Below are 22,787 nucleotides of genomic sequence, written 5' to 3' on the forward strand. Positions count from 1 at the left end.
GTTGAGGGCACATCCCCAGTAGGGGGTGTGCGGGAGGCAGTTGATCGATGTTTCTCTCTCATCAATGTTTCTAACTCTCTATTCCTCTCCCTTCCTCTCTGTAAAATATCAATAATATATATATATATATATATATATATATCTACACTAATAAAAGAGAAAAATGGTAATTGGCGTACGGCGATACCTTTTTCATTGGCTAATCAGGGCTATATGCAAATTAACTGCCAACAAGATGGCGGCTAATTTGCATATGTAGGCACAATGCAGGGAGGCGAAAGGGAAAGCAGGAAGAAGCCCCCTGCCACTGACAGTGATCGGAAACCCAGGGGGGAGCTAAGAGCTGGGGGGCAGGGCAAAGGCGGCCCTGGGGCCACCTTTGCCCTGCCCCCCAGCCATGATGGGAGAATCAGGCGCTTTTGCCTCCCTGGCCAGTGATAGCAGGAAGTAGGGGTGGAGCCAGCGATGGGAGCTGGGCACGGTCGAAGCTTGCAGTCCCAGGAGCTAGGGGTCCCTTGCCTGGGCCTAAAGCGAAGCCCACGATCGTGGCACCCCCCGCTGCCACTGCAGGTCCCTGCTGCCTGGGCCGGACGCCTAGGCCAGAGGCGTTAGGCCTGGGCAGGGGCGGAGCCTGCAACCGCGGGGAGCTGGGGGTCCCCTGCCCAGGAGGCCTCAGGCCTGGTCAAGGGGCCGATCCGGTGATTGGTGACCGGAGGGTGATGAGGGTCAACTCCTCTGGCCGAGGCATCAGTCCTGGGTGGGGGGCAGAGCCGGGGATTGGGGGGATATGATGGTCCCCTTGCCCAGGCCTGAAGCCTGGGTCAGAGGCGTCAGGCTTGGGCGGGGGGTGGAGCAAGCGATCAGAGGGAGATGGGAGTCCCCTGCCCAGGCATGATTCCTGGGCCAGAGGCCTCAGGCCTGGGCGGGGGCCAGAGCCAGTGATCGGGGGGAGATGGGGGTCCCCTGTCCAAGCCTGACACCTCTGGCGGAGGCGTCAGGCCTGGGCAAGGGGCCGATCAGGCGATCGGAGGGTGATGGGGGTCAACGCCTGAGGGCTCCCAGTATGTGAGAGGGGGCAGGCTGGGCTGAGGGACACTCACCCCCCCACACACACACCCAGTGCACGAATTTTGTGCACCGGGCCCCTAGTTTATATAATAAAAGCCTAATCGACCATTACTGTAGAATGACCAGAACGACTGGTCGCTATCATGTGCACTGACCACCAAGGGGCAGATGCTCAACGCAGGAGGTCTGCGCACTGGTGGTCAGTGCACTCCCACAGGAAGTCGGGCTCACGGCTGGCAAGCACAGCAGTGGTGGTGGGAGCCTCTACCGCCTCCGTGAGGAGCGAGCCTAGCAGTAAGGAGCAGCGAGCAGGCAAGCAGTAAGGAGTAAAGGGTCCTGGACTGTGAGAGGGATGTCCGACTGCTGGCTTAGACCCTATCTCCTGACTGCAAAAGGGTGCCGGCCAGGCCGAAGAACCCCTCAACACCCCCAGTGCAAGAATTTCATGCAACGGGCCACTAGTACTAAAATAAGCTTACTAACTAATAAGGCTGACTAAGAAAATATGAGCTGCCTGTAGATGATGAGTTCACTGTGTGCAGGCAAACCTTCTCACTAAGCTGGATAATCACTTTTCATAAATTCAGTAGGACTAACACTGGGTGAAATACTGGGCTAAACAACATCTAAGTTCCTTTGAGTGTGTGATTCAATTTGTATGGACAGATTGTGTAAAATCCATGATATTAAGCCTTCAAATCTAGAACTTAAATTTTCCTTTGTTTGAATCCTACCAATCTGAAAATAAAAAGGGTATATCTCGTAAATCAGATTTCATAAAGGCTAAATGTGTATTTCAACAAAAAGTATTTGATAAAATCTTCATGTCAAAGTGAGAAGTCACTCAAAAAAATCTAACATGTAGAGTTTTGGGGATATATGAGAAATAAAATGGACCAAGTGAATAGTTCTTTATAATCAAGTGTTGTAAATGGGAAAATGTAAGAATAGAAAAATCTGGAAATTATATTAGCATAAAATTTCACATATAAAGTGTAGCCAACTCCCAAGTAAAACACCATTCTCCTATCAACGATACCATTTATGTAAAACATTCACTGTAGATAGGTGATTCTGACAAAATCTAGGAAAAAAAAATGAGTTGTGAGGAACTCCGGGGATGATGGTATCAGCAATCAAAAGTCACAAGCATTTCTCTTGGGAATTGCTTGATCTTAATACCCATGTGGACATTATTACCAAAGCCACTATTAAGAATGAAGACCACACACCCACCCTAAGAGTGTGTACTGAACAATTAAGACTGCTAATAGTCATTCATTTTGGAATAGGAAGAGAATATTTTACTTTAAAAGAATTAGCTTTGCATATCTTTATTTTCATTTCCTTGGAAGATGTAGGAAGTGTGAAAGGAAAAGTCCAGTGACTATTTCAGTAGACTGGCAAACAGTCAAAATTTAGGAAACTTGTATGTGCTTCTTGAATGCAGGTGACTTTTTACTCATCTTTTAGCCCCATTATTGAATACAACATTTTTAATTTCATTGGTCTCAGTCATGCTAGGAACAATGGAATGAGATTCTATGGAAACACAATTAGCAAAATAATACTAAGCATCCATATTTTAAAATGTATATTGGTTAGCCATATAATTTAATAAATGCTTGAGCATGAGGTACATAAAATAAAACTTTAGAATGTGGTGAGAAAAATCATTGAGAGATGCTGAGTTGTGTGTTTAAGGAAATCTGTGAAATCCACTTATCAGAGAAGCACATAAACAGTATTGATAATTAACAAGATAACCATAGTAACCTCCCTTGGGAAGTGTTCATGTAGTCTCTAGTAATGAAGTCAGATTTAAATAGTTTTGAGTCTTTTAGGCCAGACCCCAGGTTTCAACAATTAAGTCCCTACCTCAATAATCCCATTTATCATTTTGTTTTTTATTATTTTTACTAGAAGCTTGATGCATGAAATTCGTGCACTGGGAGGGGGATGTCCCTCAGCCCAGCCTGCACACTCTCCAATCTGGGACCCCTCCGAGATGTCTGACTGCTGATTTAGGCCTGATACCCTAAACTGGCAGTCGGACATCCCTCTCACAATCCAGGACTGCTGGCTCCCAACAGCTCGCCTGCCTGCCTGCCAGATTGCCCCTAACCACTTCTGCCTGCCAGCCTGATCACCCCTAATCACTCCCCTGCCAGCCTGATCGATACCTAACTGCTCCCCTGCCAGGCCGATTGCCCCCAACTGCCCTCCCCTGCCAGCCAGATAGCCCCCAACTGCCCACCCCTCCCACCCTGGTCGCCCCTAACTGCCCTCCCCTGCAGGCCTGGTTGCCCACAACTGCCCTCCCCTGCCGGCCATCTTGTGGCTGTGGGCGCCACCATCTTTGAGGGTGTGGCATTCAATTAGTATATTCCCTCTTTATTGGCTATGGGCGCTGCCATCTTTGAGGGCTGGGCAGTCAATTAGCATATTCCCTCCTTATTGGCTTTGGGCACCATCATCTTTGTGACTGTGTGAGGGTCAATTAGCATATTCCCTCTATTAGATAGGATATCAATATTAAAATTTTATTACCCCATATGGTCTTGATGTTTGCTATTTTATTATGAAAATGGGGACAGGGCTACCTACTTTGATATGCATTATAAAACACCTGAGAATATGTCACATGTTTAGAACTCTGAAAATGAAATCCAAATTTAGTTCCTCTTCAAGCACATTGAGGGCTTTATAAATAATGCTTTCAAAAGTCTATTTGGTCTTAATCATAAAGTTCTTTCCTCAAGACTATGGTTGCTAAATGGTGCTTCATAAAATTCCAGTGTTATAAAATTCTGTTCAAAAATGGCATGTGTAATCAAATAAGTGTGAAAAATTATGAACTTAGGCATTGCCTGAATAACTGTAGATTGGAAGCTAGTGCCTGTCCAAAGCCAAGTAGAATATTATGAGTATATTTATAACTAGAGGCCCAGTGCACGAAATTTGTGTAAAAGTAGGCCTTCGCAGCCACGGCTTTGTCTGGAAGGTAGTCCGGAAGGTCGTTCTGCTGTTCAGCCGTTCAGTCAATTTGCATATTATGTTTTTATTATTATAGATGATAAATGAGAGGGTGCATATATTTAATAAGAAGAAACCATTTTGCCTTTATAAATCTTAGAGTGTGCACTAATTTAAGTAATATATTCCCATGGCTAAAGATGTGAAGAATAGAGCAATAATATATGCAGATTAAATTTTTTTATTACATATTTTATGAAGAAATGGGCCTAAAAGTAATGCTAAAAAGAGAGAAGCAATTTCATCCTCACACTACATATTAACTCAAAATATTATGTATTAGAAAAAAATATACATTAATTATTTAATAAAGTTAGCCAGCCACTTCTCCAAAGATTGTATTTATGCCAAAACATGTAACAATTAAAATCTATAAAATATCACTCATTTGAAGTAAGTTCCCAAGCAGAATATGACTTTTAATGGAGTAATGATGCTAGTAAATATGTTATTAAGTATAACAGGAGAAATGAGTTTGAGATACCTTTTAAATAATTAATGTTAGGAAAACTGTGGAAATAAATACATGTGTTTTAGCTTTTCTCATAAAATGGGCTTATTCTGGAAATGCTAAAATTCTTCTAATTTCCATGGACAACACTTTTCTCCATAATAAAAATTAGTCCCCCTTTCTCATTCTATTGAACATTATTTTTGCCCTTACAAACAGCTGACTTGAACTAATTGAATAACTAAGAAACAGAATCAAGCAGTCTTAAGAAGATGACAGGGTTATTTTTACACAATAAAATACAAATAATGTAACTTAAAAATAAACTGGGTATTTTTTTTTTTTTTTTTTTGGTATTGAAAAAACATCTAACTCGACATTTTTTTATTTAAAAAAAAACTAAAATAGCCCGGCTGATGTGGCTCAGTTGAGCGTCCACCTATGAACCAGGAGGTCACGGCACATGCCCAGGTGTTGGGCTTGATTCCAGGAGAGGGTGTGCAGGAGGCAGCTGATCAATGATTCTCTCTCATCATTGATGTTTCTCTCTCTCTCTTCTGCTCCCTTCCTCTCTGAAATCAATAAAAACATGTTTTAAAGAAATATTGAAATAGGAAAAACTAAGAGCTTACTTATAGAGGATAAATGCTAATTTAGACACTCCTAGTGTTCTACTAGACTATCTGAATTGCATGGCAAATGATTTCTGTAGTTGTTTACTTTTTTTAGTTCAGTTCAAAGTAAATGATAAATGCTTTGGTCGGGAGCAAAAGAGACTTTCCATAAAATGATGTTATTTCGGCACTATAGGGTGCTTCCTACCCTCAACAAATACATTAATATGTGCCTCCAATTCTTTTGTTAAGTAACAAGCAAAATGCTGTGCCATGAAATCCCTACTCTATGTATTTATGTGTAAAGGTCACAAGCCTAGGGTGGTAAAGCTACCAGCCTGTTACTGCAGGCATCATGCTGTTGCTTGCCCTTTATGTTTTTCTTTGTCAGTCTGGCTTTTGGCAACTGTTAGGTTCCCATGACTATCATTTGTAGTTTCCCCTTCCAGTAAAGCTGAAGGGCATTTCAGGGAACAGTCACTAGGTCCTGGCCAGAGTCAATGCCAAGATTCAACAGAGTCAAGTCATGGAGCAAGAAGCAGGCCAGGGTCCAAGATGAGGCAATAAGCAGCTCCAACAGACCCATCTTTTTAGCCTCCCTGGTACTTACTGGTAGAGTTCCCAGGACAAATCCAGTCTGGTGACCAAGACGAAGTCCAGAAAGAAACAAGTCTTTCTGTTGATTAGGGTACTGTTTCAGAAACAGACCAAAGGCAGATTTCTGGAGCAATGGCAGCACCATTCATGACACTCAAGAACAGGAGTACAGAGCAAAGATAAGAATGCCTGGCAACGTTGGCGGCATCCTGATTGGCATAATTGTGCGATACACCGTGTACTTGTTTCACAGAGGCAGCCACCTCAGCATCTGAATGTGTGCCAATCTTGGCACATGCTGCTCTCCACATACCTGTTTTCAGTCGTATCAGGAAATTCCTCTTACAAACAACTGTAAAGAAAAGAAAAAAGGTGAAAATCAGTGTCAAATGAAAGTAGAGAAAAGTTTTTATTAGTCATTGCCGGCATATTTGAAACAAAATTATACTGAAAAATTGAAAAAGTATGTGGTTGTGTGTTTTTATTTTCAGATTTCTAGGAATTTCAGAGACTTCTCAGGAATAGAAAAAGGAGATGGCTCTACAGGCAAAATAATGTATGATTTTTAAAAAAAGTTTAATTCTCTAATGAAATAAAGTTACAGAATCATGGCACTTCAACCACCCTATATTATTCCGATGCCGTTTAATAAAATAAAGAGCACATCAGAACCACTTCCTTTAAATCATTAATGACTTCATTACAAAAGACGGTCCTTTTCAGGAGCCAAAATATTCACGTAAAAACTTTTCTCACCCCAATAGACAGTCCAGCAATATTATGTTTGTTAATTTCAGGACTAATAACCTTCAGTAGGATTGTTGGCCAGAATCCTAGTATGTTTTCAACTTGATTCTCTATTTCCACTTTTGTGAAAGAAGCCCAATAATACAGGAAAACCTAATTTGCACAACTTAGCTTTATTTGAATTATTGGCCTTAGACTGTTGGCTTTGGCAAACTGCAGCTTATATATTATACATCGCCTTATAAATAAATAGATGGTCTGTGCTCATAATCTGTCTATAAAAGTGTTCAGTTCACAATGGAGCATTTAGTAAAGGGTAAAGAAGGTCATAGTAATGGAAGTAGACTTGACCTTGGATAATAAACACATGCAGCAATACACAGAAGATGTATTATAGAATTGTACACTTAAAAACTACGTAATTTTATTATAACCCCCAATGATTTTAATAAAACATAATTTTATTATTACCCCCAATCATTTTAATTTTAATAATTTTTAAATGAAGAATTTCTTGTTTTTCCCACCAACTCTCTCCTATAAAATACTATTAGTAGGTAGTAATAATAACTGATAATATTCCCTCATGTTACAGAGATGTTGAGGTGGTCAGATAATAACTTTCAGGAGGTGATGCATATAAAACCCCTATATCCATTTCTCTTTCCCCTTTTCGAACTCCAAAAACCTGAGTAAGTCCTTGTGAGAATCCTTAGGACACCAAGAGAATGCCAAAAAGTTACATGTTCAAATTTAGATTTCATAGACCGCAACTCAATATCTGAGTGCGTAGCTAAAGAGACAATAAGTAATATTGCTTCAAGGCCAAAGCTAGTAAAGCAAGAGGCCCAATAAAACATGAAATAATTTAAAATAGCTTATAGGCTAAAAAAGTTGAATGGAATACTCACTCTTAAGTGAAGTTCTAGATCAAATATGCATAATAATTTTGATCACAAATACTAAAGTAAAATTAGGTTTCTAAGCATTTAAAATATTTTTTTAATTAATGATAGGCCCATAGATAATGAACTTAGGTACCTTATTGAGATAGAGCCACAAATCTATGTTATTGATAAAAATATTTAAAACACAATTAAAATTTTCATGACTCCTCCATGCAGCGTTTTTTTTTTCTTAAATTAACACATTATTTAAAAATTAAAGATAAAAAATAAAATAATTTTTAGATCAGCTTTAGATCTGTAAATCCTCCAGCGGCAGGCCATTACCTTGTGTAATTAATATTCTCCATGCAGCAGGTTACTCTCCACAGAGATGCTAATATTGCCCACAGGGATGGACTTACATTTTCTTATACTCCTTGAGGCTTCTTCGAAACATTCACCTTTTCCTATCTACTCATTTATCTCCTATACTGTCATATCTAATAGTGATATGCAAATATTTCTGCAGTACCTGCTGCTTTTTAAGTTCAGAAAAAGAAACTCATATTAACTTGCATTGATTCTTTGTTTTCCTTCTGACAGAGCCCATCCCTTTAGGTAAATGCATTCAAGCACTTAACTGCTACATTGAAGACACCATGCAATAAGTAACTGGGAACTATATGAATAATAGAAACAGGAGGAAACCAAGATGGCAGCATAGGTAAATGCTAGTACTCACCGCCTCTCACAATCACATTAAAATGACAACTAAAATACAGAACCACAATTCAGAACTGCCTAAAAGCTGGCTTAATGGAAGTCCTACAACTATATAAATTAATATATTTTTATTTACTTCAGAGAGGAAGGGAGAGGAAGAGAGATAAACATCAGTGATGAGAATCATTGATTGGCTGCCTCCTTCATCCCCCACACTGGGGATCAAGCCTGAAACTGGGTATGTGCCCTGATTGGGAATCAAACTATGACTTCCTGCTTCATAGGTCAATGCTCAACCACAGAGACATGCCAACCAGGAAATTGGGAGGGATATCTAGGCTGCAGAGGTCTCCCATTAGGAGCAAGGAGTTCCAGGCCCACACCAGATCCCTCAACACAGGAGCAGCGGCTTTGGGTGATCCAGGGACATACTGGGAGGACCTGGATTACCTGCCACTGGGCAAGAACTCAGGGGATAGCTTCCTCCCAGACAAAAGAGCTGGCAAAGGTCATTGTTCCTAGGCTGAGACCCCCCACTTCACAGACGCAGGCACCATGTCTGAGTTTCCATCAGCTTGGCTCACACTGTTCGCTCCATCCTGGTGATTTCCTGAGATTCCAGACTCATCCAATTTGCATCCCCACCAAAGCTGTTTGCAGCAGCTTTTCCATATGAATGGCCTGTCCTGACTCAGGCTTCAGACTTTCCTAAAATCTCTCAAATAAGCAGCAGCTGGTGTCTGCATGCCCCACACCTATCAGTAAGAGGCCCCAAGCTCAGCACTAGCAGCAGCCTGCCTTGCTTCACACCTTGGCCTCTCCTGGGCACATCTAAGCCCAACAAAAGTAGCAGGCATCTGTAGATCAATCACTCTGTAGCTCCTGCCGGATGGCCCCAAGCAAAGCACAGGCAGTGGATCACTTTGCACCTCCTGGTTATTAGCAAAAATTATTAGTGTATGTTCAGTATGCATGCACTTTATGAAGGTAGAGACAACATGGGGAAAAAAAGAAATATATTCTCTGTCCTCAGCAGAAAATAATCAATTTTTTCCAATGAGTAAATACTCCAGAATAGTGATTTTCCATGTGAACAATATTTTAGTATCACAGATTATTGATAAAACAAAAATCTTTTCTTTAAGCAGTTCACCAATGAACTCAAATGTCTCAAGGTGAAGAATCACTGCTCTAGATGCATTCTTAAAAAAAATACACTCATAGGCAAATGGTTAAAATAGTATATGAATTATACACAGTGATATGATTCTTATACTTCAGCAGACTTTAGTATTTATCTTAGTGTTTGCTTTTGCTTTTGAGTTTTGTGGCACTTACAATGGCCATCTGCTCCTTTCACTTTAAATACTATCTATCTTTCAGCTCCAAAACATATCTACTTCTTTCATTAAAACCTTGTTCAATTCTTCCATCACATACTACAGTCTCCCTCTTCTGAAATCCTAGAGCTGGGGTCAGCAAATATTATCCTCCTAAATGCCAGACAGTAAATACTTTAGGCTTTGCAGGCTTAGTTACAACTACTCAACTCTGTGTTGCAGCAAGAAAGCAGCCACAGAATATATTGAAACAAACCGGTGGCTGTATTCCAAGAAAGCTTTATTTGGAAAAGCAGGCAGCTGACTGAATATGGCCCAAGAGCTATAGTTTGTCAACCTCTATTGTAGATCACTGCGCTCTACCATTTATTTTGACATTTAATCCTATTCTGGGTTGTACCTTTAAACAGTGCATCTCTGAAGTTATAGTCTCCTCAAGGGGTCAGGAAAGATGTCATATATATATATATATATATATATATATATATATATATATATATATATATTTCAGCTCTCTATGCAGAGTACTGCATAACAGTAATGCTTAATTATTTACTGATTTAAATTGATTTAAGACATGAGAGTAAGATCTAGTTGCCATTCGCATCTTACCTGCATTGAAGCATCTACTACATTGACTCTCGGGTTTCTCTAACAGACAGCCTCAACTTGCTGAGTCTTTATTCTCCCTTTAATGAATATAACCAATTATTTTTCCATTTGAGACCATACGGTATTTTCCCCCCCTTATTACTATTACCTGCCATGGATATGGCCACGCAGATGCCTGTGGCGACATAATCCATCCCCTGTAGCTGCCTCTCGCTATAGTAGCTGCGTTGCACAGCTAGCTGCCTGTCATGATAGTGGGTGCCTCTCGCAATAGCGTCATCCTCTTGCGATACAGGCTGCCTCTCAGGAGAGTAGCTGCCTGTGTCAACAGTGCCTGTCTCTCGCGATAGTGCCTGCCTGGGTCGCTGTCTATCAGGATAATAGCTGCCACTTGAGACAGTGCCCAGCTGAGAAGCTGCTTCTGGTGATAATAGCTAACTGTCCTGATATTGTCAGCCCCGTAGCTGCAAGTCTGGATTTATCATTCCTTCAGTCCCTACTGGTTTCTCCAGCTTCTCTGAGTTTACAAAGAGTCACAAGGTCATTCCTTTCTCTAAGCTTCCCAGTTTGGTTCCAGATGCATCCTCTCTAAGCCGGTAGTCAGCAAACTCATTAGTCAACAGAGCCAAATATCAACAGTATAACGATTGAAATGTCTTTGAGAGCCAGATTTTTTAAACTTAAACTATATAGGTAGGTACATTGTTATTAACTTAATTAGGGTAGTCCTAAGGCTTAGGAAGAGCCACACTCAAGGGGCCAAAGAGCCGCATGTGGCTTGAGAGCCCCAGTTTGCCGATCACGGCGTCTAAGCAATAAGGAAGCCTCATCATTCCGCTGACTCTACGTTTTAACAGATCGAAACTCATTATAGTTGACTAGTCTTTTTTTTCTTTTTTTCTTTTTTAACATTTCTCAAGCTTCTTCCCCCTGGAATCTCTTAAAACCCACAGCATCAGTGAGTATTTTAAAATACTAATATTAAAAATATACATTGTGGTTAATCCAGATCCCCCTACTGATGAGATGTGCAACCTTGGGTAAAATACTTAAACCGCTGTGCCCTAAATCTCTTATCTGTAAAATGAGGGTCAAAAGGTTTTGAAGATTAAACTAGTTAAAACATGTAAAATAAACATGTTAGCGGATGCTTCGCATACTGAAATGTTCAATAAAAGCAAGCTAATTTTACTCACATGTTATCTCTACAGCTTAACCTAAAAGCCACTTCTTTGGTCCAGTGTCTCTAAACTCATTTATTATACACATGCAAATACACACAGCATGTTTGTCGTTTTACCTCCTATGCCATTCATCTACAAAGATAAATACTTTTAGTGAGTACCTAATTTTTAATTGTAACCAAAATTTAAAGTGGGTTTCCTTTCTTTCCTTCCTTTCAGTAGTCTATTCATTTATTCATTCATGATGCTGAGGACCAGAGATAAATGTTCAGCCATGAGATAACAGTGGGTCCTTCCATAGATGGATCTCCTGATACACTTCTATTTCTCACCTCTGACTTCATCAGAAAAGAGGTGGTATTGAAGGCTAATTGAGTTACGAACAAGAGTTCAAACATTTACATTAATAAATAATCCTTTTCATCCTTGAACTATTCTGTACACTTCTTGACTTTCCTAAACTTGAACGTCTCCAAAAACTTAGTTGCCTTAAAAAAAAAAAAAAAAAGAGCTTAACCAGGTCATGCAAAGAACATTTAGAAAAATAGAATGTTAGAATAATAGAGAAAACATAAACATGTGATCTATCACCACAAATGTACAGGCTGTCAATCAACGCAAAAAGGGATTTATTTTGTGTGGCCCAGAAAGCTGAGTTAAGGGCCCTACATAGAAGCAATAGAATTGAGTAACAATTGTAACTGGGTTAAACAGACTGCCTCATTGTGCCTACTTAAAGTAAACAATAGATTATTGTTTATTGAAGATGCTGAAGAAACAACATATAAAAGTAAAAACAGACATCCTCTAAGTTCCTTGCAATGCCATAATCCACCAAAATGCTAAATGATGTGTAAAGGTGAATTCATTATTATTGTTAACATCCCCGAAATTTGTAGTATTTGAAGAAACTGAAGGCGTATACAATTGCAACTGTGATGAAACGGCTGAAACAAATAAGAGAGGTTACAAATGCAATGTTACTGAAATTTTAGAAAAGAATCTTCATCCCATTCAGGGGCTTCAGATGAAGTGTGAAGGGGGTGTTTAAGCTCAGGTTGGAGATGAGATTAAAGTGAAATATGGGAACAGCAAGAAGTTAGAGCATTTTAAGATGAAAGAACAGCATGACCAACAGTATAGTGGCATGAAGGTGAATGCGGCACAGGGGACACTTCAGTTTGACTTCGCTATGACGGCCGTGGGAGATGAGCCTGAAAAGCTTTCTGGAGTAACAAGGACTGAAATGTTGCTCCTCAGACCTAGGTAACGGGAGTCACCAAAGTGTTATTTACAAGTAGGTAAGAGAGAAGTACTTCAGTTGGAGTATCTGGTGGCACGGAAGAATTAACTAGAAATGAGAAGATCTGCTACGAGACCACAACATGCCTCCGGGAAATATGTCAAAAGTGCCGGACTCTGTGGCAGCATCAGAACAGAAGACACTTTGGATATGCAAACGTCAAGTCTTAGCAACCGACTGAGTCACAAGGCCAGGGGAGAGAGGGTCTCAAAAGCTTCCAGACTAGAATACTGTAAAACAATAAGACCAATAAAAGCAGAGGGAGCAGCAGAAAGAAGGAAGACACAGAAAGTTCAGAAGAACCCACAGGTGTCGGTGGTGTTAGCCACAGTAAGGGGAGCGGTCCAGCAAGGCATGTGGGAAGGTCAGCCTGGAGACTCCGTGAAGGTCAGGGCTGAAGATAAGGACATGGGAGTTACTCCGACTGAGGTGAAAGCCAAGGCGAAGAGAAGATGAGTTTTGCCAATTGATAGACTATACACAGAAGCAAAACTCAAAACATAATCTGAGGAACACGTACTTCCGTGAGCAGGAGGTAAAAGGAGAGCCAAACCAGCTGCCAATGAGCAGTCAGAGAAGTAAGAGGAGAACGCGGAGGGCACGGAAGCCACTAGGAGGCTGAGGAGCAGCAGGTGCCAACATTGCCAAAAGCTGTGGAGAGTTTAAAGCAAACAAAGATTGCCTTGGCTGGTGTGCTCAGTGGTTAGAGTGTCAGCCCACGCACCAGAAGGGTCATGCATTCGATTCCCAGTCAAGGGCACATACCTGGGTTTCAGGTTCAATCCCTGGCCCCCGTAGGGGTGCATGCAGGAGGCAACCAATAGATGTGTCTCTCTCACATTAATATCTTTCTCCCCCTCACCCCCTTACCTTTATCCCTCCCACCCTCCCTTCCACTGTCTCTGAAAAAATTAATGGAAAACATGGCCTCAGGTGAGAATTAACAAAAACTAAAAAAATAAAGCAAATGAAGATTTGGAGCCTAGGAGATCCATGATGATCTGTTATTAAATGTTAATAATTACATAAATCTTATGAGAAAAATCTTATCACTTCAAATCAAAGTAGTTTCACAAGAGATTATTATCTTTTAATATATTTTTATTGATTTAAGAAAGGAAGGGAGAAGGAGAGAGAGAGAATCATTGATCTGCTGCCCCTTGCATGCCCCCCACTGGGAATGGAGCCTGCAACCTAGCATGTGCCCTGATCAGGATCGAACCATGACCTCTTGGTTCATAGGTTGATGCACAACCATTGAGACATACCAGCCGGGTGAGATTATTATTCTTATTATTGTTATCTTTTGAAGAAAAAGCAAAACAATTTCTTATTTGAAGATACTCTGATCTCAAGGATAATTTTCTTAAACATTCTCAATTTTTAACCTATTGGACAATAGTTAGTACTAGTCTTCCAAGGGATATATCTAAATGTGGAGGCAGTTTAGGTAATTACAATGACTTGAGGGGAAGCTGGGGGCATAAGGAGGACAGAGGCCATAGACACTAAATGTCGTCTAATGAAAGGCATGCATTCCCACACAAGGAACAGACGGCTGCTCCAAACACCAATAGTGTCACCTGTTGAGAACACTGTCGCACACTGCTATTTATCACTAGATGTATTTTTGGCATATTTGAGAAGAACTGATAGAACTTCAGATGCTGAAATTTTGGAGCAGTGATTTTAAAATAAGGTAAATATCATTAATATAGTTCACCCCTTAGAAGCATTTCAAGCAAATGTATGTCTTTTAGTTTTACTGTTTATTCCTATCTAATCTAGTTCCAAAGGAAATAGGTCTTCAAGAAAATTACTTAGTAGAGCAAATAAATAAATAAATAATATTCCACATACTAACTCTAATCAGAACCTGAGTAGGGGTATAGATGATTGAGATACATTTCATTGTGTTATTAGGTGAGGAAACAGACAATGTTTGCAATAAAATGTTTTCTTAAAAATACCAACATTTTATACAGATCTTTAAACAATTGCATTTCTTGCATTCACCACTCACACTAAATATTTTCAATTGAAAATTGCTGTTTTAATGCCTAGTATTACCAAGAATACATCAGCAGTTCAGATAACTGAAGCACATAGACATCTTTTATGGGACTATTCTAACTGCTTAAAACTTTTAACACAAATATCTTTACACAGCATCTTGTAGCTGTCACTCAAATGCCCTGTAAATGTTTTATTAACTCATTTAGGATTCAGTGAATTTTAATCAGAACATTTGCAAGACAGTTTTGGTATTAGGATAAGAAAAGTATTTTCCAAAATATATGCATCACTTATTAAACTGATATTCATAAATGACACTGATATTTATGAATGTTTATGAATATGTCTGGAGCAACCAAGCACTCATTCGTCCACTCCAAGGTGAACTAGTTTTATTATAGTCAAGTTCAAATTGTTTAACTTGTGGTTAATTTTTTCCAGTGTTCTTGATTATTACAGTTTATACTTAAACACACATAACCTCTCTTATTTACTAACTGCTAAATATGTGTGGTAAAGGTTACATCTTCCTCTAAAGTCTAGACAATGGTCCATAGGAAGCTATTCTCTCATATTCTGATTGTAAGCAGCAAGTAGACTAGGCACTGTGGTTCACCAGTTAAGGGACCAATTGGGAAAATAAAGCTTTCTCTATATGTATATTTCTCTAGAAGTTTTATAAAAAGTTCTATTACTTACTAAGACTTAGTATGCGGTTGTTTCCCAACACATTTCCTAATAGCTTTGATCCAAACACTGTTGAGAAAGTCTGTACAAACCAGGATGACCTCTCAGACAATGAAAGTCCATTTAGTGATTTAGTATACAATCCAACACTGTACCCCCATCTAATGGGAAACTTGCATTTCAAAAGGTTTCCAAAAATCTGTTTAAAAGAACAAGCCAGTGATCCTTGTAACAATCTAACAGGCATAAGGCCAAATATTGAATACCTACCATGTATTGAGTTATGCCTATGTATATGCTCCGCACAGTGCTAAGCATTTTACAGGCAGCATATGTTTAATCTATACAACCAACACATGAAATTAATTATGGTCGCCTTCTTACACTTGAAGAAACCAGAGGGATTCAGCAACTTACACTAGCTAGTAAGCGGCAGAGCCAGACTTCAGAACCCTCTGCCCTGTCCTGCCACAGAGACCTTTGCCCCACAGGGGCTCCCAGATGAAACACACATGGTCTCTACTCTCAAGGACCACATCACCCAGAAAGAGAGATAGAACATCTACCTGAATGTTATGATTCCAGATAAAATATACTAACTGGCCTCAGAGAAGTCCAGATCAAGTTTCAAGGCAGTTCAGAGGAACACAGATTTCTTGAAAATAACAAGACCTGGAGCAAATGTTTTCTGTGAGATGGACTGTAGGGGAAGGAGGCGGGTAAAGGGCCATACAGGAGCATAACTAGTATTATCGCATGCCATTCTCTTTGTCAGGTAGAGGAGAAGACACCTTACATTTGTTATCTTTTTTGTTCAGAAAAAAACCATACAAGTATTACTCCATGTTGCATAAAACTAAGTCAACCAGTGGGTCAAGGGAAATTTGAACCCAGGCACCCTCATTCAGCTTCATCCAAGGCGGAAGCTGTAATACTTAGTGACTAAAACCAGGCTGCCCAGTGCTTGCCCCGACTCAGCCGCTTAGTAGCTGTGCTATTTGAACAAGCTACTTCACTCTCTGTGGCTAAATTCCTCTTCTGTAAACATGGATATTGACAGAACAACTTCATTGGGTGGCTAAAGGGATAAAAGGAGTTAATGATATACAGAAAGTGGCAACACCATGCAATTACTATACTCTCCTTGGTTTCTTAGAGTGAATGGATTCGTCTGTCCAAAGTCTGGAAGATACTGAAGCTCAGTCTTGTTAGACAGACCCCCAGAGCAAGGACAATGGGCCAGGTACAGACACTCACTAGATCAGAAAGCTCTGGATGCCTAGCAAAGGGCAAAACTGAGAAAACAAGAACCTCATCCCCAAGGCAACTATCCTCCCCTAGCATATGTCTGGTCAGGTGGTTTAGACCCCTGACCTTTTCCTCCCTAAAGATGACATCTAGGTCTCATGTGTATTTCAGCTCCAGGCCTAGAAAAGCAGCAGAGCCAGACAAGTGACCAGAACATATATACATTTGTTTTACCTAGATTTACAAAAGATTTATAATATAATCGTTTGGTTAAGTATATTTGCCAACCTTCTCAAAGTTTAAAATTTCAAAAGCCTTTTTTTAAAAAAATATGTTTATTGCCCTAGCCAGTTTAGATCAATGGATAGAGTATCGGCCTGCAGACCAAAGAGTCCCAGGTTCGATTCTGGTCAAGGGCACGGATCTTGGTTGCAGGCTCCTCCCCAGCCTGGGCCCTGGTCGGACGTGTGCACGAGGCAACCAATAAATGTGTTTCTCTCACATTGATGTTTCTCTGTCTTTCCCTCTCTCTTCCACTCTCCCTAAAAATCAATGGAAAAATATACTTGGGTGAGGATTAACCAAAAGAAAAAATTATATACACACACACACACACACACACACACACACACACGTGTTGATTGATTTTTAAAGAGAGAGGGATAGAGAATTAGAAACATTGACGAGAAGTATCATCTATCACATCATCTATCACAGCGGTTCTCAACCTGTGGGTCGTGACCCTTTGGGGGTCAAATGACCCTTTCACAGGGGTCGCCTAAATACATCCTGCATATCAGATACTTACATTACAATTCATAACAGTAGCAAAATTACAGTTATGAAGTAGCAACGAAAATAATTTTATGGTTGGGGGTCACCACAACATAAGGAACTGTATTAAAGGGTCCGGCATTAGGAAGGTTGAGAACCACTGATCTATCAGCTGCCTTCTGCACGCCCCCTGCTGGGGATCAAGCCTGAAACCTGGGCATGTGCTCTGACCAGGAATAGAACTGTGACCTCTTGGTTCCTGGGTCAAACGCTCAACCACTGAGACACATCAGCAAGGCTCAAAAGATTTTTTTAACAGAGAAATGACTTTTAGTTCTCCCAACAGGCCCTGACATACCTCAAGAATTCATTCTCTCCCCTAAGTTAAACTAATTAGGCCTATTTAATGTGATTGAAAAATTACATGGGAAGCTTTGGCAAATAATAATATACATATATTTTTAGTAAAATGGATATTCTAGAAATTTCAATCTGCTCTAGGAAGGAACTTGCAAAGATTCAGAGCCAAGTTCAAACAGGAAATTCTCAGGAGTAACAGGTATCCTGTCAGTGATAAGCCTAGAATAATAGCTCCCTGTGGGAAGCATCTGGCAGTAGTACTCCAGATGTTTGTAATCCACACATTGGGTGTTTATGAATTGTTTCCTGTGCTCAATACACACTTCCAATAAGCCATGTGCAATGTTTTAAAATCTTGCATATTGTTTGTTCTTTATATATATTTTAAAACTCTGCATTGAATTTCAAAATATAAACTTTATTATTCTTTCATGTCATTTCTTAATAATTATTATTTACCAAGAAATTGTCTTCTTGAAATGTTATATCTTACAGAAAAACAAGATTCTTTGTCAATTGTTTTATGGTCAAGTCTATAATCACGTTATTTACGTTTGCCATTTACAAACCATTGTATTGTTCTGATGCATTTACAAATATGTTAGTTAAGTATGAAAATATTCATGACAAGAACTTTGATTTACTCTAAATTACAGCTTTCTAAACAGGTCTTCTCTTCAAAGTGAAAATTTTTAGGACTCTATATAATGACTGAAAACATAAAATACTGGCAAATAATCAGGACAAACAAAAAATTCATTATATGAAAATCATTCTGTCTTCCAGATATAAGAAAGCTTGTTTTTATTTCCCTAGAACAATTTTGTAAATTATACCTTCATAAGCAATATGGAAGCTTTTATAGTTTTCTCCCTACCTGATCCCTCCAGAATTTGGCAATTCTTAATGAGTGAATCATGGCAATATATTTCTTTGCATGAATTCAGCAAGACCAGTTTCCAACTGTAGTTTTATCAACCAAGATTTTGACTGGATGTCATGCCTAAAAGGATATACCTGACTCTGGATGTCACTAGAAAGCCTTAAGAAGCAAATAAGAGTCTGTTGAAAAAAGCCTGTCACCTTGCTTAATCATGTGGTTCATGGTAGTTTTTCCAGGTAAGAAACAAAGGTTGTTTTCCTGAGAGATGGCAAAGGAACCTCAAGACGTCATTGGGGACCTCAAGAACTTGAACAATTCACCCAAGTCTACAAGTACTGCAGGATAATGGGGCAGGTACAGAAACTCACCAGGGCAGAAAGCTCTGGATGCCTAGTAAGGGGGCAAAACTGGAAAAACAAGAGCTTCACTACCAGGGTAACCTATCCTCCCCTAGCGTAGTGCTGGGCATGGGGTTTGGACCCCCGATCTTTCATATTGCTAGTCAGGTGGTTTAGACCCCTGACCATTTCCTCCCTAAAGGCCCGGGTGTTTTTCAGCTCCAGGCCCAGAAAAGCAGCAAAGCCAGACAAGTGACACTGTGGCTGCCTCAGGACCAGCTCAGCCCCCAGACCCACTGATGATAAGAGCTTCCCTCCAGTGACTGCATATAAGGATGAAACTTCAGCTCCTGGGTGCTGCCATCATCCACCCAATGTCCCCTTGGCTTGGTGCTGTGCAGCCCTTCCTTTGGATATCCCATCTCCTACCCCCTTTTCCTTAAATAAATTCAATTTTTCTTTATCCTGTCAGCTACGTAGCTAGAAGAAAATCTTTCATATCTGTTTATACAAGGTCACTCTCAATTGTCAAAAAAATGGGGTTGAATATACAGGTTTCTAAGGCAAGATACCCTTCTCAAATTTGACTATTAGCAGATCTTACAAATATTCCTTAGACTGCTAAGTCCCTTTCAAGTTATTTGGAATGAATGTCTGTTCCACTGAGAAGGAAATTGGCTAAAAGCGAAGAGGGTAGAGGGAAGATACATTGGATGACTAGATGTGAATTTTTTTGAGAGAAGAATTCCAATCTCATTCATCTTGGTAACTACAGTTTAGTGCAGTGATGGCGAATCTATGACACACATGTCAGAGGTGACATGCGAACTCATTTTTTTGGTTGATTTTTCTTTGTTAAATGGCATTTAAATATATAAAATAAATATCAAAAATATAAATCTTTGTTTTACTATGGTTGCAAATATCAAAAAATTTCTATATGTGACACGGCACCAGAGTTAAGTTAGGGTTTTTCAAAATGCTGACACACCGAACTCAAAAGGTTCGCCATCACTGGTTTAGTGTCTGGAATGGTTTTAGGGGTTTTAAAATGGCCGGTCTCTAGTTAGGTGTTTTCCATACACTTTGTTTCTCACAATAGCACTTCATGGTTGGTGCCCACAATCCCATTTTCTGGATAATGGGATTGATACATAATTACAACCTTACAAAATGCAGAACTGAGCCTGAGATCTAACTCTAAAGTTAGTTACCTTTTTCCATGTGAATGTATCAAAAAATGTTTAATGAAAGAATATAGAACTAAAAACAAATGTAGGTTACTTCCTTTTTATTTCAGACCCATGCTCCAAAAATATAACTCTGGATAAAGGATATTTCTTTAGATCACTTTGCTGTCCTTCCCTTCAGGAGGGTTCAAGGCCAAAAAACATAAGCCAGGTAATATAAAAGAGGAAATGCATGTCTACAAACAAATCCAGCATTTACAGGAAGATGCGCTAACTGGACATTGGAAAATGAAATGTTAAAATTTCAGATTACTTACCACTATTAAAACACTCCCTGGAGGAAAAGAAGCAGGACCTAATTGCAAACTGTTGATTGGAATTTTGCAAAAAACTGTTTTTGAGTTCATGAGTAGTTTACAAAACACTGAGTTGCTTCAGGTAATAATGTTTCCCTTTCACTGAGATCATTGGATTCAATTACCTGCTCCCTTAGACTCCTTTAAATGCAATGTCAGAAGCAGAAAGTGGAGCTAGGGCTGCTTCACCAAGGTTAAAGAAGAGTCACCTTGCTCAAACCTCATCTACTCTCTGCCAGCCACCACCCAGCTCAGATTTTTCAGCCACACGCCCCCAAATGCAAACTTGTGTCCAATGACACAGCACATAGCTGCGGGCCTTCTTGAGCTGTTTGGGTTGAGCCATAAAGCACAGGATGCCAGGAGTGGACATCTAGCGCCCACTGCTTCCTCTTGCCCAGTCATTTTCATATCATTCTCATTATGGATCGCTATTTTATTCCTCTGATGTGTCTCTTATTAGATCCAGGAAGCGAGGAGATGAAATATTAGCTTTCCTACTTCCACCAGCCCGCTCTCACGCAACCCAGCCCTCTCAGTACTACTTCTGCAAAAGTGTAGGCAGACACTTGTAGAGAAACCACGCCTCATTCCTCTCGCGTGCGGGGTGTGTGTGTGTGTGTGTGTGTGTGTGTGTGTGATTTTTTAAAATACACTTGGCGCAGACCACAAAAAGCCCTGGCTAGTCCTACCGGGAAAGTGGCCCTAGCTCACAACCGCCCTTGCCAAACCAGTCTGCAATCCCTTTGGCGGAAGTAAGGGAGAAAAGCGGGTGTGGAGAGCAGCTGCGGGGCAGCATCCGAAAGTCTGCAGTTCGCCCTTGAGCCGCCGCCAGCCTCCCGCGCCACCTGGCCCGGTGCCCCCAACGTGGCGCAGGAGACTCGGAAACCCAGGGTGAGCGGGGGGAGCAGACTCTTTGAAAGTCACAATCCCCCCCCCCCCCCCCCCCCCCGGCCAGAGCGCACACCTCCACAGCTCACACCTTTCCATCCGCCTCCCACCCCACCGAGACCTGGGCACCTAAAAAAGAAGGAAGACAGCCTCCCTGGGACGACGTCCCCTCCCAGCCTCTCCGAGCCCCGACCTTCTGCTAAAAGAGAAGACGGTCCCTACGCACAGTGACAGCCAGCCCCATCCTCGCCCCGACCCCCTGCAGCGATCAGGCCGCCCCGGGAGGCTCCCGGGGCCCGGGGAGGGATGCTGATGAGAAGGGCGGGATGCTGGGGACACGCCGGACGGGAACCAGCCCCGGAAGACTCCCGGGCCAAGAAGAGGGGGAAACACCGCTCCAGAAGAGTCTCCGTGCAAAAGCTCAAAACGTGGGCAACTCCTGGCCGCGAGCACGCGGGCGCGCGGGGATCCCCTTTCCCGGGACCCCTCGGAGCCCCTCCTCCACGCGTGCGCCCCCGGCCCGCAGCTGCCGCGCCGCGGTCCGCGCGCAGGGGGACGCGAGCTCCGCGCAGGGGGAGCAGCTTTGGGGGCTGTTTGTTTTTGCCTCTATAAGGGCTCCCGGGCAAACGGCGTGTTTGTCACCGGCGGGCCGTAAGTTTCTGCACTCGCGTGCGGCTCCCGGGACGGCGGGGTGAAGTCGCACGCTCGCCCGCCTCCCCGCGGGCGCCCGCCCCTCTCCTCCTCCTCCTCCTCCTCCTCCTCCTCCTCCTCCTCCTCCTCCCGGGCTCCAGGCGAGCACTTTACCTGGCGCTGGCACCGGGTGGGCACGGCTGCTCTCCGCTCCCTCCGAGCCGCAGCCGGCTTGCCTCGCCGTCCCCGGGGGACTGCAATTATTTATTTATTTATGGCCCCTGACGTGTCCTCGCCCGCCACAGCCAGAGGTGGAAGAGCAGGAGGAGGCGGGGAGGGGAGGCGCGGCCGCGGAGCGCCCTTGTGGGTGCCCCGGAGCGGGCCGGGCGGGAGCGGGGCGGGAGCGGGCGGGCAGGGGAGGGAGGGGTGGAGGACCCGGGCCAGCGCCATCCCCTCGGCAGGAACCCGCCCGGCCGCGGGAGGGGACAAACCGCCGCCCTGTGACTCCGGGAGGACTGAGCATGCTCCAAGCGATTGTCAACGCGGGAGGCACTTTCTCCAGGGCTCGGGTCACTCCACTTCAGGTTTTAGTTTTGGCCGAGAGGGAAAAGAGCCGAAAGTCGGAGAGAGGAAAGAGTTGTTGGCAGATCGGCCCTGACACGCCCTCAGGTGTGCCGCGGTTCTGGGTAGATACCCCGGGGGTGGTGCAACTTACAGCTCAGAAAAGCCTGCAAAAGCCGGAGAGCCTGGCAGAGGGCAGGGCGACTGGGAGATGCTCTTTGGGAGCTGGGAGGGGGACGGGTGGGTCATTTGAGAATGAAGGTGTGGGGGTTGGTGGGGAGGGACAGGGCC

General features: G+C 42.1%; 1 protein-coding gene across 1 annotated transcript in view; it reads right to left on the reverse strand.

Annotated features, from left to right (window-relative positions):
- The window catches only part of SLC16A7 (solute carrier family 16 member 7), a 165,373-nt gene extending 143,140 nt beyond the window's left edge, over window positions 1-22,233 (reverse strand). Inside the window, exons 1-2 of the mRNA XM_081084808.1 lie at window positions 22,110-22,233; window positions 6,080-6,118 (exon numbers count right to left, since the gene is read on the reverse strand). The gene's annotated coding sequence lies outside the window, so the exon portion shown is untranslated. The remainder of the gene's footprint in view (window positions 1-6,079; window positions 6,119-22,109) is intronic.
- Window positions 22,234-22,787: the final 554 nt, after the last annotated feature.

The sequence above is a fragment of the Myotis nattereri genome, assembly GCF_964212035.1.
Source record: "Myotis nattereri genome assembly, chromosome: 2".
NCBI lineage: Eukaryota > Metazoa > Chordata > Mammalia > Chiroptera > Vespertilionidae > Myotis > Myotis nattereri.